The sequence below is a fragment of the Corapipo altera genome, unplaced genomic scaffold, assembly GCF_003945725.1.
Source record: "Corapipo altera isolate COAL_440 unplaced genomic scaffold, ASM394572v1 24b, whole genome shotgun sequence".
Lineage (NCBI taxonomy): Eukaryota > Metazoa > Chordata > Aves > Passeriformes > Pipridae > Corapipo > Corapipo altera.
The window spans coordinates 821293-841896 of NW_020884888.1; the positions used below are offsets into that span (position 1 = coordinate 821293).

The window sequence follows — 20604 nt, forward strand, 5'->3', positions numbered from 1 at the left end:
TATACTTGTGCCTCACAGCTATTCCCAGTCTAGGGAACAGAGAGGGCCACACATACACTAACATATGCGCCCCTTGAATGCATACCAAAAGGGAAATGTTGCCCTCCTACGAAATTAAGACTGATTTATCTACTCTTATCTCAGTCACTAATATCAACAGGTTCATTTAATTTGCTACATATAGGCATTTACACACAACACCACAACTAAATAGGTCGGGGGTAATTTTTTTGCATATTGGAGAACTGTTTAGGTCTGCATGACAAAACCTTGGAGCGAGGACCAATTTTTCCCAACCCTCTGAAAAGGACCAGATATATAACTGTTGGTTATTTTTTTCAGCACGTGTATGCTCCAGAGACAAATAATTTGATACTACAGTAAAATCAATTCTCTAATGAAAATAATAATAATAAATGAAAGGACAGAGAAAGATATATAGAGAAAGTCTAAGAATGGAGACATGTCATAACCTCATTGTATGTAAAGATATTCAGTAGACTCCCAAGACCATCATTTTTCAACATCATAGCTTCTAAAGTACCATATTTCTTTTAGGAGTACACCCCCCTCAGCTGTGAACTTCGACTTTAGGCCTCAATGAGTCAACAACTAAAAGTCACACATTTGTACCAAATGCTAAAATAATTTTTAAAAATATAGACCAGCACACAAGGATATATAATATAAGTGCAGTATTAACCACAAAAAAATGAAAAAAGGATGACATTTAAATTCAAATCATGGAGAATTTTAGGCCAAAGCAATAATCTTATCAGTATCGGATAGGAAAAAAGCATGGAGCAATTGAGAAACTGTACAGAGAAGTATTTGTTACTTGGAGACTTTCAGCTTCTGAGATTAAGGTATTCTGAAAACAGACAAGACCTAACATCTGTTTTCCCATGAAAATTTAAAAAATAGTAAGAGAATAAAACCAAGATATATTTGGAAACTCACTTTTTTTCCCCTTCTCAGCTTAGAAAAAACAAGCTCTCTCCAAATGGTGAATGGTATATTCTCCCTTTTAAAGTGAGGTAGGTCACCTAAGTTTCCCAGTGAACAGTGTGTTTCATTAACACACTGTAGAGACTGAGGACAAAATGCACACCTGCAGTTCTAAACATGCATGAATCAAAGGCATTGTATGCTAGCTCTTCTCATATTCAATAGACTGACAGATGGGACAAGAAGATGATTCACCCTCTTTAGACAGCATTAACTGCACTGTGAGATAACACTGAACCACTACATCCTTTTCAATTTAAAAAAAAAAAAAAAAAAACTAACAAGAAAAATATCTCTCTCTGCCCAACCTTTGTCCCTTTGTCTCCCTCTCTTCTGACTTCATATATAAGCTATCTATACTGTAAACATATCAACCAACAGTTGGATTTCCTGTAAATTCTCCTGTTACATTTGGCATAAATATTGATATTACAAAAGGGTCTGACTTTCACCATACTCCAAGTCGACTCCCTCTTGACCCAATCCACTACTGTAGTTATATCTCTCCCTTCCCATAAACACACTGCCAAAGGAGCACAAAACATGATCTTTCTTTTCTGACATTAAAAAAATGCATCCTTAACTATATGCTTATATTTCTCAATTCTTTTTGCCTTCTCTTTTACTAACTTGATTGTCTGAGGGTTCATGCATGAGATTATGCTCTTAAAGTACTTTTTGAAGTAATTTGATGGAGACTCAGGATTTTAATTTGTAAGCGTGCTTAAAACATGCAACAAGGTTCAAGGTTCATGTGACAGCCTCCTAACAGATTACATTTATCTGCAGTCCAGTAGCAGAAATACAAACAAGACAGTTCTCCAGTTTGAAATGGTTTGCAATAGAAGTTGCAAGTGACACTTCATGAAGCTTAAGTAAGGATTTGTAAATTCCTCTGTTTTTAAATCAATAAATAAATTTAAGAACAAAGTAACTTAGAAAGCTGTATAGAAGCAATTTTCTGTGCTCAGGAATACCTATCTAGAAACACAGATACTCTGACACCAGTCTGGGATGTTCTCTGGCAATGATACACTGTTTTGCTTTCCCTTCTGAGGAGAGAAAGCAAAATTATTTCTTGCTAAGGGGAACTGTATATCTGAGGAATAAATAAATCAATTTATCTTCTTTTCAAATGAAATTTTAGTCCAGGTGTTCTGGGCTTTAGTTGCTTAGGTCAGAGGCTCAGCAGGTTACAGTCACTAAGCTGTGAGTTATCGCACTTGGAATTTTAAATAATTAATGAGTAACAGCAGCTGAAATCTGCATGAGAAACAGCACCGTGACACAATTATTTTACTTATGCGTGTCTTCAAATATGCTTTCAAGTACTCGTGCCTCATACTTGAACATTGTCTCATTTTATCTAAATCTTAAATTCCATGTACTAATGTTGCTTTCCTAACCTTTATCCAGGGTATGTACAAAGCAAATATAGAAACAGTCATTAATGAAAACTATTGAAGAGAACAATGACTGGGAGAAATTTCCATTTGAACATGAGAATGTATGAAATGTACACAAGGCTATTATCTCCCCTTCTTTCATTAAAAAGAAAACCAGACTGTTTATTTCATGCTAAAAGGATGAGAAAAGAATGTGACAGGCCACTCATTTCTTCAGCAGACTTTTCCAATGCAGTTCACCATTCACATCATATTCAGTGCACAAAAGAAAAAGATAATAAAATCTGGAAACATGTCAAAATAATGGAGTAAGAAAATATGTGTTTCAATATGGAGACTAGCAGTGCATTCACTTTCAAAGATTATTATCAAAATATACCTCAAATCCACTATATGATTAAAAGTTAGGTAAGGTTGTATATAATATTTACAGCACCCATCACAAGAATATCTTGTTCTTGAACAAGCTGCACTTGTAACCTGTTTTACTTTTATTGGTAACTAAATATTTTTAAAAGAAGAAAATGTTTCAAACATCATCATTCATGACAGGGTTCACAGCCTTCAACCAAGAGTGGGTTTCCAGACAGCACGCAAAGACAGCAAAGAAGTTCCTTCCCTAAAGGTCTTGCAACATAAGCAGACAAAACACGTGACCAGGAGGTAAAGCTTTCTCCCATATTACAGATACAGAACAAAGGCAGAGATAAGTTAAGGATAATACGTAAAAAATTACTTACAGCCCATTTGAGAATCTTTGGCAGACATTAGGAAGTTAAATCCAGACCTGTCATTCCGAAAACCCGTTCTCAGCTACTACATAATGCTGGGGTTTGTAATCACAACACATGCCTCCTTCTTATTTTATGAGTGCTTCATGGACGTCAAGTTCTGCCATCAGTTATACAAAATAACTCTCCAGCTATGATGACACAGCCAAGCAGTTTCACATGATTTTACACCAAACCCCATGAATATACAATGAGGTTATTTCTCTGACATCTTAGGTCTTCATTCGGCCAACTTTGTCTCAGACACGGAAAATGCTAACTATCAGGCTCAAGCTTATCACAAGACAGAGTGGAAACCACTGCAACAATCCACTCCCTGCCTTTTTTTTTTTTTTTTTTAAACAGCTATAGCAGAAGGTCACTCATACCATGAGATAATAAGCTTGTGATTAGCACCCTCACACAGGATGTGGGAAACCAGGGATCATTTTAGAAGATACTGAAGGGAAAGATCAGTCTGGCTTGATCACAGGATAACTGTGAGTCATCAATGTGATCTGGCAGGGGAAAATAGATTAAAAAAAAAAGACAGACTGTATCATGACATTTCCAGTTAAGATAGGGAAGAATTAATGTCATCACACAAGCCACTAGCATAACATCGGCTGAATACAAGGTACAATTCCAGTCAGCCGTATTTAACAACATGAATTTTTTACTAGAACAGATGCAAGGATGAGGAGAGCAATAGGAACCTATTAAAAAGGGATAAGACCAAAAGCCCCTGAGTTGTCAAGCCTAAGTAAAGCAAAGCAAAATGAATGGTGTTAGAAGAAATACATGCTGCCCACATATAAATCTAAACTGAAAGTCAGAGTGCTTCTAAACATCAAAAGAGCAGAATTCTGCTAGAACCAGAGGAGAGTAGAAAACTTAGCTGTGTTCAAGACAGAAAGCAAGAGCCTGACCACTGTATTTCAGAGACTTCATAAATGGTGTGGCTCTTACCATGGCAGAACAGCCCCAAATGACACAGGCCACTCCTTTTGCCTGAGGATATTTCAATCCATATTTCTAAACAGCGTACCTGAAGCATTGACAAAGAGGTGGGGAGCAGAGAGGGACTACCTTTTGCTGACCCTGTTCATACACTGACAACTGACTTTAAAAAAGGATAAAATAACCAAACCCCCAAACAAAACAAAATGACAAAACCAGCAATACCCTGGAAAGAGAGAGCAAAAAGGAAATATGACGGTTTTTAGTCAGCTGGGTGTAGGACATTGGACAAATAGACTTTATTCTGCACTCTGAGTTCATTGATGAATTCCTGTTCATCCATTTTATCCTGTAAGGGATCAGTTTAGAGCATGGGAAAATTGTAACTCTCTGCACAGACCCACATTTACTGAAGAAAGGGACCATCACTCTTGCTCAACAGCCTCTACCTTTGCAGCCTGCTCCTTGCAGCAGGAAATGCAGGCCTGAACGCTCTGGGGAAGAGACAGAGCTGATCTCCATCCCAACTACAGCACAGCAGGGTCTTGGCTAACCAGTTCTTCTGTGAGCACTGGCCCCCAGGAAACAGCTGAGAGACACACAAAGTCCACCGCTGCCCTCTGCAGCTCTAGGAACAGGAAGGGCAGCAAAACACACTTTGTATGGATACTGACTTTCAGTAGCCTTGGCTCATTTGCTGCCTTAGTAATCTGAGACATTTAATTCTCAGCATTAGACAGACTAGCAGCTTTGTACAAGGCTCCTCAAGTCTCTTTAATCCCTATTTCCCAAATTATTTACAAACCAACTGACCTTTTCGTAACATTCCTCCTAAGACTATATTCCAAAATAGTCCTTAAAATCCCCTCCTAAAACACTCAGCAGTAAACACTCCACCATAGAAATGCAATAATGAATAGTATTTCCACAGCCTATGGCTAAAACTTTATGTCACATATACATGTGAAAAATTACATAATGAACTCTTCCAGCAACTTGTTTGTGCATCACATCACTGATTCAATCAATAAAGGTCCTTCTCATCCCACTCCTTAACAGAACTAAAACCTTTCACAAAATAGATACCAAGCTGCTGGTTTGGCTGAATTACTTCTCACCTCAAACAATACCTCTACCCAGCCTGCTACCATTCAACTCTTAATTCACCTATAGAACTTTCTAACAACAACTATAGCACAAGTGCAGCCATTAATACAAGTTACTTTCTGAAGTACAAAGTCCACCACACCTGAATTAAACCCAGTCATTTAACATTTGCATGAGTTATCCATGAGTGAAAACAATAGGTCTCTTATTTAACGTGGCATGGTACTTTAACCAAATTTTATTAAATTCCAAGCAATTAAGCTATACCCCTAGGCTTTAACTAATTTATAACACTTTTTTTAGTGGAGTCCAGGTATTCTAAGTTAGCAGTTATGATTAGTTTGAAATGTTGCAGCTGGAGTCTTTCATGCCCAAATACATTGGTGTTGGCCCACGAACAGTCTCTTTATTTCAACACTGCCCAGCTGTGGTCCCTAATATTTAGTCTGTGGCAGTTTAAAACCTTAAAACCTTTGTTCTTACAAAGCTAATGCTACTGTTTAATCGCTACCTTCTTTTGGTGCATCCACTAACACTAATGCATTACCATTTGTAAGAAAGTATCTATTAGTAAATCCATTCCTGGCTTGGTATTTGAGCATCTGCCAAAAGCAATGTCAATGTCCAAAACAAAAATACAGCAATTCTAGGGGGAAAAAATGTTTTCCCCGTTTATTATCTTGAAGCACACAATATTCACTCAGAAAAAAACACCTTGATCAAAAACACAGCTCCACCCCCAAACCACAGGCTTCATAGTATCTGGCAAGGATGTTTAAAAACACAAGCTAAAAGCACTGTAGACTATGTTTAAAGCTAAGCAAAGTGGACAGCAATTATCACCAGAGCTGATTTGGGGGTTTTTAACATAATTGCATGTAAACATTTAATCAGTTTGGATACATCAGAGTTCACTTATATTCACTCTTAAATTCAATTCGCAATGCACATAAATTTCCCTTATCTTGGCAACTACATCATATGAATAGCCAGTCCTAAAACACTTTAAAATGACACCAGATATTGGTGGTCTGCTAGAATGGAGAAGGTTTGCAGACCATATCACAAATGCTCTCTCAAATGCCACATGGGGAAAAGGTGTAAGCAGATGATAACAGAATAAGATGCAGTGATGCCAGGTCCAGTGGGACTGGAACATACAGGAGTTGATGAACAAATGATATCACAACATAGCACAAACAAGGGCACCTAATAATTTTGGTACCGATTACCATTTTGCTCATTTCAAGTCGAAACATTCCAGCAACACCATTATCTTGCTCATCACTTGCTTACCATTTGCCTACTGCAAGTTGTCCAGATCCAAACATAATCCAGAATTTTTCACAAAGGAGTTTTTTTCATGCTCTGCTCCCCCAACCTGCCTGATCTTATATTGTAAATACAGAATCTGCAAGCAGAAGGAAATCTCTCTTGGCCAGACACACACAGTATGTATGTCCCACAGCAATGCTACTCTGCATTCTGTTCAGTCTGAACTGTAATTTCTTGCCTCAGTTTCCCCTGAACACAACTTTTATTTTCTGCTTCATGTGAACCAACACTATTTTTGTGACTTGTCTACTTCTGGCTCTTTGTTATGAGTTTCTCTTAGGAGAGCAATCCCAAGAATCTCTCTAATGAGCTAGTCTTGCTCTTTATGATGGGAGTTGAAGTGAAATAATTTAAGTGCATCTTTTAGTTTCTAATGATAACTTAATTTTTAGGAACTTGAGTGATACCAGACCTCATAAAAATTGGTATTCTGTGTAAAGTCCACTAGATCATAAAAAATTATTATAAAAATATGGTCTCTTAGGAGTGGCAATTTTTATTTACTACATGGTTTAAAATCTGTTCAAAGTATAGAGTTCCCAACAAAATACAAATAAGAATAATTTCAAACATTTCTGAATTGCAGCAATCTTTAAATAAAAAAAACTTTAAATGCTTAAAAAATTATATGATAGCCAACTTATTTAACTTACAGTATAGGAGGAGGTTTTATACAAACAGAATGTAATTATAAGTCAACATACTCTAAGTCAATGCCTCTCTCAATCAATAAAAAAAAGAAATCACAAAATGACTCAATACCACAAAAGGACACATACAGAATAACCTTTTTATCTGTTTATTATCTATTTAAAATTAGTATGCCAACAAATCTTAATGTCTTAAAATCTTGCGTTCATTTGTTCTTATTTATTTGGGTTTTTCTTATACAAGCAAGCTCACTGAAGACAATTGTATTTGGCTTGTATCAGGCAGACACTGCAAAACCAGTTTTTATGCTTGTGTGTGCCAGTATTATTGCTGTAATGCATGAGTGATTATGAAATTACTTAATTGCTCTCTTTCCAAAGCCCTGGTTATTTCTCTCAGGTTAAAGTACAGAGCTGGCTGATTTTGAAATACCTTTAATCATTTGTGCATCTTCAAATTTAATATTCTACCAATGTCATATTTGCATGTATAATATTTACTGAACCGAACAAGAAGAAGATGGGATTTTACACTTCATGAGTAAAGCATAAAAACAGCTTCCTAAAATGTGAAGGATACAGACATCAGAGATAAAAGTGAGAACCTATATATCTAAAATTTATCACAGAGGTACCATTTACTATTTACCTTACAGCATCTGACTTTTTCCCCTACATGCATTTTTCAGCCTCAGTTTAGAAAATGCCAGTATGATTTTGGGGTATATGTAAGACCGAGTTAAAATACTGACAATGACTTTCCAACTATTATGATTTTTTTTCCTAAAATCTTACTGCAATTAAACACTATTGGAAGCATTAAAATAATGAGTTCGTTACACATGCCACTCAAACCATTTTATGAAAGCTGTATTTCTGATTAATTCACTGCTGATAGGATTGATACTAGAACATTTCTAAGCTGTACAATGTAACTCTTACCATTGGTTTAGTTGCTGGTCCTGTAGAAATGTTTCATTAAATATATTTATAACTTTACTCCCCAGAGGCTTTTCAGATCCTAAATAACAATGCAGGTAATAAAAATTAATATCTAAATGTACAATTCTGTACAGGACAAAGGACAACTATAATCACATGACAAAATTATTTTGATACATGATGAACTACAGAGTAATCATTGTTCAGCGACAACAGAAATTGGAAAATTAAACATCTGAACCAGTAAAGCATGTGGTGCCAATGATAAGATCTACGAAACACTGAATTCCCCAATAAGTCATTGTGAATTCAGTATTCAACATCATACATCAGGTTAAATTCGTTTGCTTCTTACTCTGTGCAAATCAAGCAAGTCTCAATTTTACTATGGGTCTTACTGCATTTGACAGTTGCTGGTGTTTTCCAAAGACCACCTAAAAATTATGAGTAATAAGGGAATATAAAAATGGTGATTAGCAGAAAAAAAGCCACGACATGACTGGAGAAGTTGTAAAAGCAGATTAGGAGTAGCAACAAAACAAAACAAAACAAAAAACCGGCAAAAAACTACCAAAAAAAGAAGCTTTAAATGCATATTAGAATACAAATACAGATTTTTCACACACCCACTCACTGACACTTGCTTATGTGTTTCTTGATACTCTCAAGCTAATGGCAAGATTATGGACCTAAATCAATACAAAAGAGAATCCAGGGCAAAATCCACTGGCTATAAGCACATCACCAATACAATGATCAAACCAATACAACTATTAAACTTACTGTCACTTTTCCTGTCACCTTCTTGTCTTGTAAATTCCTCAAACATACACAAGGAGCAAGAATAACTCCGGAAGCAACATCCTGTTCCTAACAAGTTTGTTCCCCCAGGTCACATGAAGTCCCAACTCATTCACCACCACATTCCCAAGATGCAGGTGCTTCATCCTGTGACCAGCATGCACTTGATCACCTACAGATGGTTGGACAGCATGCTGGACAGCAACTGGACATCCAGAAAAGAAGAGCAGGACAGGGATTACGTACAGGTTACTAAGTTTGAGGGATCAGTGGGAAAGAAAGCATCACAGTCCAGCCTACTTTTATTAGTCTAAACCCACATTACATTCAGACAAATGCCTACCTGGATATCATTTCTTGGCACATGAAGGAGAAGATGGTGATTAGGAATAATCAGGATGGATTTACAAAGCTTGAATCATGCCTGACCAATATGATTGCCCTCTGTCATAAAATGACAGGATTTGTGGATGAGAGATCATTGGTATCACCCACCTTGACTTTAGGATGATTCAACAATGTCTCCGACAGCATCTTTGCACCTAACCTGATCTAAGTTACCATGTAGGTTGGTAAAGTACTAGATGATAAAAAAAAAAATCTCATCTCTATCATTAGGCTCAAACAGCAGCTCTTAATGGTTCACAATCTGCCCATAAGCTGGTTACAGGTGGACAGGTTAGGGGCCCTAGCCTGTCTGATACTTTTAACAGCAACCTGGCAAAGTGCACAGTGCTCTCAGCAAGTCTGCAAACACTAGACTTGCAGGTGTAAAAGACACACTGGGCCAACAGAAATGTCATGAGACCTTAGCCTGAAAACTACCTTACTGGTGAGCAGCTCCACCAAAAACAAGCTGGGGGTCCTGGCAAGACATGAATCAGCAGTCTACCTGGCAGCAAGGACAGCTAACAGCATCCTAGGCTTTGGCAACAGAAGCACAGCCAGTGACTGAGGGAAGCAATTGTTCTGCTTCGTGCACAGTTCATTACTCTGGTGTCTGCACTATTGGGTCTACTTTGGATCCACATGATGAACTGTTGAGTGAAGCAAGTTCAGTGGAAGGCCACGAAGACATTTGTCAGCTGGAACACATGCCCTGTGAGGGGAGGCTGTAAGCACTGAGATTTGTTCAGCCTGCAGAAAGCTTTGAAGCACCTATTATCAAATTTTCAATATCCAAAAGTAAATTATAAAAATTATGAGGCCAGGCTTTTTCACCAAGTCCATGAGGGTAGAACAATGTCAACCGTAACCTGAGAAGTTGTAAATATTTATTAGATAAGGGGGAAATAACACTATGAGGATAATGAAGCAATGGAACAGGTAGCCTGAAACATGGTCAAATCTCTGTCTTGGAGCTTTTAAAGACGCAGCTGTTGAGGAATACATTTGGTGCAGGTCGCTCAGGTTACAAACTGCAGTGAGAGCTGCAGATTGAGCTCTGGCCTGAGACCAGAGGCCTGGAACTGCAAATATTTTGCATAACAAAGGGCACAGGGACCTGTGGCCCAGCCAGGTGACTGGACACTCAGAGACACAACAGGAGCCGAGGACTCAGGAGGAAGAGCAAGACATTCATGCACTTAGACTGTGAAGCTATAAAAGTCCAAGTGTCCTTTGTTCAGGTGCCCTTCTTGAAGGCACCAGCTTGAGCTATTTCTGTGTTACTCCACCGTGAATAAATTGCTTTACAGAATCTGAGAGACTGCTATATGAAACCTGGGGTGGAACTGGTAAGGCAACCTGGTCTGACTGTGTGTGAGTGTGGTGTGTAGGGAGTCAAGCAGGGCACCTGCCAACTCACTGGAGTCACCCATTGTGGAGGGGCTTTGGTCCCAGCAGTGAAAGTCTCTGGCATTGGGAGTGTGACTGTCAGAGAGCCTTGTGAATTGTCAGGCTGGGATTGGAGACCCAGGTGGGAGACTGTAGGACATTGCCTTGGAGTCTCCTTTCTCCAAACATCCAACTGCTAGCACCAGGTGAGTTCACCTGGGATCTTTGGAGCAGGGAGGAGCCAAAGGGTGACTGTTAAAATTCAGTGAGCAGATTCTGTATAAATTAGAATTTTGTGCAGATTTGGTGAAATCATTGGTCGTGGGCTGAGAACGGGTGCACAGCCTGATCAGTGTAAAGTTTGCAGATCCTTAACACAACTAAACAAAGTATTACATTGCTTGGTTGGATCTTATGAGTGATGCTGCTGTGGGCAGAAGGATGCACTGGAGACCTCCCCTCTAACCCAAATGAATTTACAAATCTATGTTAGAATCGCATACCTATGTTATGCAGAGCATGCACATTTAGGAAGACAAGAGAAGCTTCAGGCATACTCAAAACATGCTGTACATATGATCTATATACATGCAGTAAATTGAATGCCTTCACTCTTCTGTGAATTGTAGACACCTACGCAGATCAGAAGAATTGTGCCAACAAGGGCCTCATAGAACATGTCCTTCAAAAGCCTCTACAAGGCTACTTGACTCACTGAATCAGGAAGACTGTACAACTAATTCATTTAGAAGCACTGCAGCTATGGAGGGGGAGCCACCAAAACCAGAAGCTAATTATAAATAAGAGACTACATGTACAGCATACACCTCATGGTTGATACAACAGTCCCTAAAGGTAAAATATAAACTCCAGTCAAGAATTCTGAATATGCTGCTATTCAGGATTTTACCACATCACTCCATTAAGACAAGAAGCACATTTTGTTGTTGCTATACGTTGCTTGTGGCCTCACTAAGGCCTAATGGTTGGACAAAATATTACTCACAGGAATGAAACATACAAACCATTTACAATAAAAGACCAATTACGTTGCAAAGTTTTCATTATTTCTTTCTCACTTTTTCCAGGGGCACCAAAAAGTATTACTTGTGGCTATAATTTCAACCTGCAGTTGGAATCAAATATCTTCCTGTGGTGCTTTCATTAATAAAGAAGGTTGTAGCATTCAGGAATTTTAAGGAGACTTAAGCGGAAAAAAACCCAACCCAACCAACCAAAACAACCCCAAACCTAGTAACCACACCACATATAAAGCTTTTTTACCACAAGAGGAGGAGAAAAATAGAATATTTCACAACCCACTCTATAAGTCAGCCAAAATTTAAAATTAACTCTTCAACATCAACAGTCCTGCATTCAGTTGAAAAGCACCTACTAAAATTTCCACTAAAGCAACAACTTTTTCATGTGAGCCTATTATGGGTTATTTCCCACTTGACAAGTGTATCTTTCTGAAAAACAAAAACAAAGCCAAATTATTGCCTACCCTCCAGGTGAACAGTTCTGAGTCAGACTATGCTGATGAAAGCTATTCAGAACCTTATACTCATCTCTTTTCCATGAGCAAGTAAGGGCAAAGTAAGAGTATAGATAAAAGATAACAACAAAAAAAACTAAGCAAGGGAGTTTCTATATGTAGAAGCTACACACTTTAGTAAGAAGTCCCTCAATACTGAGGAAAGAATCAAAAAGACACAACAAGCACCAAAGAACAAATAATTGCAATTGTTTTCCTTTAAGTCAGTCCTAATTATTTGAGCACATATATTAAGGTAAAAAACAAGTATGGGGAAAAATAAGCCCCAGTTTTCTTTCTACTTTCATAAAAATAAAAGGAGAGTTAACACCAAGGCTGACTTCAGAAATGTGAAAAGGTTCTGCCCATCTTTGTTATCACCAATTCTGTTAATACATGAAGCACTCCAGGCAACCATTTTCAAAATAGTTCACCACTGCATTTTGGTCAGCCTTTCAGACATTGCAATTTCCTTCTTTAAACTAAGCAGTGTAGAGATGAAAATGCCTGGAATGGAATTGCTGACTGTTTTTCAGTGACCACTTCACTGAAGATAAAAATTAAAATGAAATCACTGCGTAACTTGACAGTGATTTTAGTAATTTATGGGATTATGGGGTTTACTCCTATTCTAACTCTCTAGAATGGTGTGAGCTATCAAAACATTACAAATGCAATACAGTAAGGGTCAAAAAGTTTCCTGTTATAATGATTATATCATTCTTTGTGGATAAAGTTCCAAGCCACATATCAATCTCTAAAGTTACTGCTTTTTATTGTTTCATCACTATTTTATCCCATACCACAGAACTACTGAAAACATCAGCCAATTATTTTCCTTCATTTGGCGTCAGCTTTTGCTGTCATAATTTCACTGTAACAGGTCCTTTCTGGGCACAAACTTGCACAGCCGTCCTTCACACACAAAAAAACCCCAGCATATGCACAAATCCACGATAATTCCTTCTGTATCTTCTTAACACTCAAAGGGACAAGGATATTATTTTACTTTAATCACCATAAGTTCTGTCAGATAATATGCCAATGCTACTTTTCATCCAGAAAACTAACAAGATCTGACAAGAGAGTTTAACTAAAGACTCATGTTTTAAGAGTTAAAAGAGAAGAGTGATGCTGATATCTGGGAAATAATGATGGGGAGAGATAACTGAAGAGCATTACAATACATTACACAACATCATAAAGCAATGTCTTCCTATAACCATGAGATGTTGCGGATTTAACTGGCATCCCACAAGCTGATGAATCTCTTCCCAGATGAGCTGAGAGTCTAATATATATATATACATTATTAAATATATTAGTCAGGTAAAAATGGCAATAAGATAGGGGTATGTTGATGACACTCAGGTTTAGGCACAGATTTGAAGGCCAGAGGACAGTAACAAGTGTCACTGGGATCTGCAGAATTGCTGCATTAAAAAAAAAAAAGGGTAGTGTGTATATTCTAGGTACTAGGTACTCCAGCCTGAGGAATGACCATCTCTATCAATTAACATTACCAACCTGAAGACACTCTACCTCACTTCAGTTTGCCCATCTGAAGCCCATCAAGGAAAACTAGAAATGTGAACACTATGCTGAAAGTACAAGACAACTGTCCTTAGGGCTGTGGGGCTCTTGCTATATTTGAAACTACGATTTTACTATGGCAGTTTCACCAGTGAAAGACCTTATGTTCAAAGATGAGCATAGCTCATGATTGGCTTCTTAACACCATACCACACTTTGGCAAGACCACGTCCAAAAAGGGCTTGATCTAACTTAATCCATCACACATAACCATTATTTTTCGTGGTCTTGGATGTATTCACAAGACCAATCAGAAGAACTGAGACAAAAATGCAGCCAGAACAGCTTTATGTGTGTCTGGTAGTACTGATCTCTCACAGTGCCAAACCTCTTTTTTCAAATGTCTGAATTCCAAAGATAGCTATAAATTGTCCAACTGCACCACTTTACCTGAATTTTCTGACTTTCAAATAAGAAGTAGGCTAAGAACAAATATATTTTCATTTATGATCCAGAGATTTCAAGTCTTTAGCAGACATCAGAGATAATGCACCACGTAAACATATTAAAAAATACACTACTTGTCTGAATTAATTTTAAGAATATATGTTGGTGTGTGTTTGCTTTGATTTTCCTCTCCCTCTAATTTTCAAAGCATAATAGTTAGAAATTAGATTCCCTCGGTTGTTAACTTAACCAATCTGAAAAGACCTGAATTTAAATATTACCAAATGTTTGAGCATTCCCAAGTGCTTGAAAAGATAAATACTGAAAATTGCAATTATACACTTAAAAAATTTTATAAGTGTTGGAAAGAAACACAAAAGTTAGATGTAAAAAACATTTTTCATTCCAATATGCAAAACAAACCTAGTACAGCTGATACATTGATCAAAAACTGCTGACATCTTAAAAAAAAAAATGTAAAACCCACTATTGTACCTTCAGTCATTGTGTATTTTAAAAAAAAACAACAACCAAACAACCTCTGATTTGATCAATCTTTTCAGATTCATTACTTTCCTTGTTTCTCCTATTTAAAAGGCCTTCCAAAAGCTTCGGCGGGCGGGGGGGGGGAGTAAAATAAAAAGAAATAGTTCAGTAAATATTTAGAAAACTAAATTCCCCACTGAGTTATTTCAAAATCACTTCAGGACAGAAGCAAAAAAAAACTGGTTGGAAATTTCCATGTTATTTCTTGTTCTTCTCTCACGTGCCTTTTGTGTGGGCTTTCCTGGGTTATGTCCAAGATTTACAACTATTCCAAGCAACAGAACTGGGATTTCACAGTTACTGCAACTGATGCAAGAAGCCTCATAGGAATGATCTCACTCTACATTAACCAAAGAGTTCTCTACTTATTTTTAACGGAGCATTTTAAGAAGCATAAAGCTTCTTTTAGATTATGAAAACCTCAGAACATTAAAATCTGAATACTGTTGTCAGGAACCACTTAAGTATATGCTATTTAGGAATTCTTTAGCCACCTAATAAATGTTCATAATGGATTCTGAATCCTTTAAAGAAAATAGTAGTAAGGTGTATGTCAATCTCTACAAAAAAAGTTACACCCAGCGTAATCAACCTTTTACAGAAGGGTCAGTCTTTGCAAACCTCACAAATAAGAAGATGAGGTGTAGAAAATTTGTAAGAGATTGAGCGATATCTCTTGGACACCAAGAAAAAGTCTTTTAAAAAAACCCAAAGACCAAACTCTGAAAACAGCTGGCAAAGCAAGAAAACATGAGTACCACTTGTTATTTAGAGAAGTTAATGAAATTTTTAATCATAAGCATAACTAGCATCAAAACTATTTACTACTATACCCAAAAGCCCATGTGACATGAGGATTCAAAGAGGATTACATTTGATATATGTGATGGTCAGACGGAATACATTTCTTCATGTGCTACTAATACAAGAAAACAACCAGAGAAAAGAACACAGAAAGTACATAATGATTGAATGAAATAATTAAGTAAAGAAAGTGTAAAACATGTTGTGACATAGCCTTTATTTAATGTCACCAAATACGTAAGATTAGATGCTATCACTGTCTCGCTGGGGGAGATCCCTCAATGAACTTTTGTGCAACTCTTTCCAATAATCGCCAATTCTACAGTGCTTAGCATAAAAAAGAATATTTTGTCTAAATTCTCAAGTTGGTAAAACCCTTGGAGAACTAGATTTCAATTGTGGCATCTTAATTTGTGATCTAGTCAGTATTACTATATTGTGCTCCTTCAGCTCGAATGCAGCACACACGCATTGTCTCATCAGGGTGAGAACAATCTGCCTGAAGAATGATTAGTAGAAGGAGACCCAGAGCTATGACTGAAGGCTACAGTAATACAGCTCTAATGTAATCTCCACCGAAGTCAGCCGCTGCCTTTGGCAACTGTGTCCAACGTGTTCATTTCATAGCAATTATCTAATTAGGTCCAAATCTTTGTGCAGAAGGCTGGGTGCCCCAGAAAATGGATAGAAATATGCAAACAAAGTACTGAAGCCTAGTGTTACCTGTCTGAAACTCCAGATATACAAGTGATTTGAGCACCTGAGCTCTAAAAGCATATATCCTTTTCCTGATTCTAAAAGCATATATCCTTTTCCTGATTCTTCTTCACTTGGTCACTTTTTTAAAAAAATACATATAAATTCAGGCTTCTTCAGAAATTACAATGTCCTGATGATTTTTTCTTGGAAGCACCTAAGAATTCTGGACACCTTTCTGTCTTCAACGGAGTATTTTAAAGAAACCAGACAAATTCCTGTCTTATAAAAGACTATGAACTGGCCGCATCTAAAAGTTCCTGACCTCATGCTCTTCATCGCTGCTGTCTTTTATTTAAGAGCCTCAACACAGAAAACGTGAATAACAATTTCAACCTGACATCTTGCCTGAAAGAAAAATTATTCAGGTAATTAAACACCACAGGACTGAGCACTTCACCAATGATCCAGAAGACTCTGCTGTCCTTTAATCCATGAGAAAGTTTACACTTTAAACCTTGTATGCAAGATCAGAATCTTAGACTACAAACTTTCCAGTCTCCTTCCCATTAAACACTGGTTATGCTTTCAGCGTTTTAATAAAAAAATATTAGATTTCATCCACATTAATGTTGATTTCATCAACATTTGACAATGTTGACTGTCAAAAATTCTTATGTTCTCATGTAAATAAAATCAATTTAGTTCTGAAAGTAAAAATTTGAACCAAATGGCCCAGGTTCTAATATATGAGCACCAATCTTATCTTCATGACTCTCTCTTTTGGCAGGTAAGAAGTTAACAGAAAACATATTATTTTGAACAATGAACAACATTTACTACTTATGCTTCAAGCACAAATGAGATGTCTATTTCAGTTTATTTGGCCTTCTCTCCACAGTTTATTATATAAGTGTTTCTTCAGACATAACAATCATGTAGCAGAGTAATTAGAGCCTAAACTGTAATTATATGTTCTATTTGATGAAATAAGTAACTGAAGTGGCTATTTCAACCATATGGGTAATTTATATCAAGCACTGAATAAAACCACCACAAAAAGAACACACAAGAAATTTTTGCATACACGATGGTATTGAGACTGAGACAGTTCGCTCTCTTGCTTCATCCTACAATTATCATTCCACTATACCTTCATTTGTAACTCCACACACTGCTATCACTCATCTCAAACTTTCAGAACTGGAAGGAACTGGATGCATGTTCCAACTATGCTATCAATTCAGGGGGTGACCAATGTCAAGTCTTGGTTGTTGCCATGCCTTGAAAACAGATACAATCCTCTCTGTATGTGCAGGATACTTTGAGTCAATGATTTCCAGCATACTGACAAGTTTGTCTTTAAAGAGGATGTAAGGCCTTAGCTAACTAGAAATCTAGGTATCGTATGGAAGCTGACCTTATGAGAAATAAATCCTAATTCCCAATACTTTTATCATAAAAATTTTCACAAACACCCAAAATTAAGCAATTAAAAATATGAAACTATTTTTAAGTAATATGCTGTAATTTCTATCATCAAGGGTCTGACCTAAAATTTATCACCACAATAGTGACAATAGTGACTGTAACCTTATTCATATCACCTATCATGATAGAATAGTGGTTTGGAAAGTCTGTGAACACTCTTCAGCAGTACAGCATGGCATAAACTCAATTTCTGCTCTTAATTCTCTACTTATTATGAATACAATGAAGTTGACAATACATTTGATTAATGGCTTTCTCCCAACTCAGTGAAAATGAATTTGAATTTATTTCGTTAGGATACATTAGAAGAGTGTGGCACTCTTTGCCCTTTTCTTTACATTATAAATACCAAACTTTATTTTAAATGCATTATCTCAGAGCCTAATGCATGAACACTGCTTGGAAAATTAATACTCATCAATATAACTCCTCTCCATAGGTCTTTGCAATCAAGAAATTGCTTTCTGACCATCTTATCAGTGACAAATAATGTCAGAAAAATGCTTCATCTCATCACCTATTTCCTCAGAGACTAAAAGTCTACATGGCTTCAGACACTACTGTGTAAGATCAAAGAATATACAACACAAAAAACTTTGTGTCTGTCAAGCACAAAGGCAACACTTCTACCAAAGGGAATCCTTGAGCCACAGTTGCCCGGAGAGCGTATTCTAAGGAAGCATCACTGCAAGCTTTCCCTGTCCTGATCCTCTCTAGGCACTTACCAGTAGAAACTTTGGTATAGCCTAGTATGGCATTTATAATGTTCTTACAGGTGTTCTTTAGAATTATTCAGAAGGCAATCTGCAACAGACAGAGTTGATCTAAAACACAAGTATTTAATCTGTGATGCTCGAGAGCTTTGAGAGACTCATACCAGTTATTACTAACTGCTCTAAGATCATTTAAAGATTTTAGAGAACTGTTTCCTACTTGATTGCCAACAGTAATCAAATCATTAACAAAATCTAAGACTGTTCTCTTACTCTGTTATTATTTACCTTGACTGACAGGGTAATCATCCAGCCAGGTATTTCAAGCCTTTATACACAATCGCTCACGATTTACAGGTTAACTTGTCTGTATCTGTGAACTAGCAGCACTCCACAGACACAAAACTATATTAGTCTCAGGACTTCATAAAATAATTTGTGGATATAACAGAAATAAAACAGTGCAATATACATGCTGTCACTCCCAATCATCTGACTCAATTTTGGATCCACTGAAAAGGGGGAAAACTTCAGTTTCTCCACAAGAAAGCCTTTTCCCAGTTTCTTCATATTATTTTAATCAACTTTACTCCAAATGTAGCATCTGATATATTGAAGCACAAAGGCGGAGCACACAGGAAACACTATCACGATGGACCTACTTACAATTACAAAAATACATGTTTACATTCTCTCCAAGGCAAACCGTGCAGCGATTTTTTAAAAAGTCCCCACAAGCGTACGAAGACACTAAAACTGCAGCCTTTGCTATCGCCACAGCTCATCACAGACAGAATTATTTTAAACACCGTCAACCCCCCCCGCCCAACCAACCGCACAGCCCTTGCACAGCCGGTGACACGCACCAGAAGCACGGCAGCCCCGAGCCGAGCCGAGCCGAGCCGAGGAGGGCGGAGAAGGTGGCGGGCCGCGGGGGCGCTGACAGGAGCGTCCCAGAGGCTCCTCGCAGCCGCCGCAGCCCGGTCCAAGCCTTCCTCACAGAAACTTCAAGGAAATCCCTGCAAGAGCCGGTGAGTGCCCAGCCGCGGAGCGGGGCAGTCGGTGGGATCGCGGCGGGGGCAGCACCTGCCCCGCTCCTCAGCCAGTACCTGTCGTGAGGCTCGACCCCACGAGACAAAAAAAAAAAAAAAAAAAAAAAAAAAAAAAAAAAAAAAGAGAAGTTGGCCGTTTCTGTTAAAGGCTTTGCGATGTGAAACCGGAAGCCCAAGGTACTGACTGATTGCAGGCCTCCTGCCCCGCTCCCCGCCCGGTTATGTAAGGCACAGCCGCCCCGACGGAGGGCGAGCCCCGCGCCCGTCGGCCCCCGCGGGGAGGCGAGGACGAGACACCTCTCCGGGGCCGGGCCCGGCAGCTGCCCAGCTCTCCCGCCGATTGCCCCGAGCACCGCTCTCCCTGTCCGCAAGTACCTGTTCCGCGGGCGGAATCCCTCCCCCGAGGGAGCTCAGGGGACACCTACCTGCCCGCCTGTGCCGGAGCCACCTGCTCCAGGTGTCCCGCAGCGCAGCCCTTCGCCGAGCCCCCTGCTGCTGCCCCGCCGAGGAGGATGGGACGCGGGGCTCGCACGGCGAAGAGGAAGAGGAACAAGTCGAAACACTGTCCCCCCCCTCGCCCCCCCGCCGCCCCGGGTGAGCCGCTCGCTCTGCCGCCTCCTTCCCCGGAGCACAACAACAACAAACACGGCGGAGCGCAGAGTGCGGGCTGGGCACGGCCCCGGAGCCGGCGGCGGAGGGGAGGCCCCGGCTACCCCTCTCCCTTCCCCACCGCGAAGCCGTCCGGAGAGAAAAAAAACAAAACCCAAACCACAAAATAATAGAGAAAAGAGTAAATCATAACGCACCCGGCGCGTCCTCCTGTGCTGCGGTGCTCCGGGGGCTGCATGCAGCGGGCGGGTGCAGCCGGGGTGCGGGAGGGAGCGCACACGCACCCCCCGCCTCACCACTCTCCGGGATCGGCGGCGGCCAGGTGCGGAGAGAGGCAGGGATGGAGCCGGGAGCGGGGAATCTCCGCGCCGCGCTCCCTCCCGCCGCCACAAAGCCGCGCCTCCTCCGCCAGCCGGCGGGC

At 39.0% G+C, this 20604-nt stretch overlaps 1 protein-coding gene across 1 annotated transcript in view; it reads right to left on the reverse strand.

The window, feature by feature from the left end:
- Positions 1–20398, reverse strand: part of MBP (myelin basic protein) — a 114441-nt gene extending 94043 nt beyond the window's left edge. Inside the window, exon 1 of the mRNA XM_027643955.1 lies at positions 20381–20398. The gene's annotated coding sequence lies outside the window, so the exon portion shown is untranslated. The remainder of the gene's footprint in view (positions 1–20380) is intronic.
- Between the last annotated feature and the right edge of the window lie 206 nt (positions 20399–20604).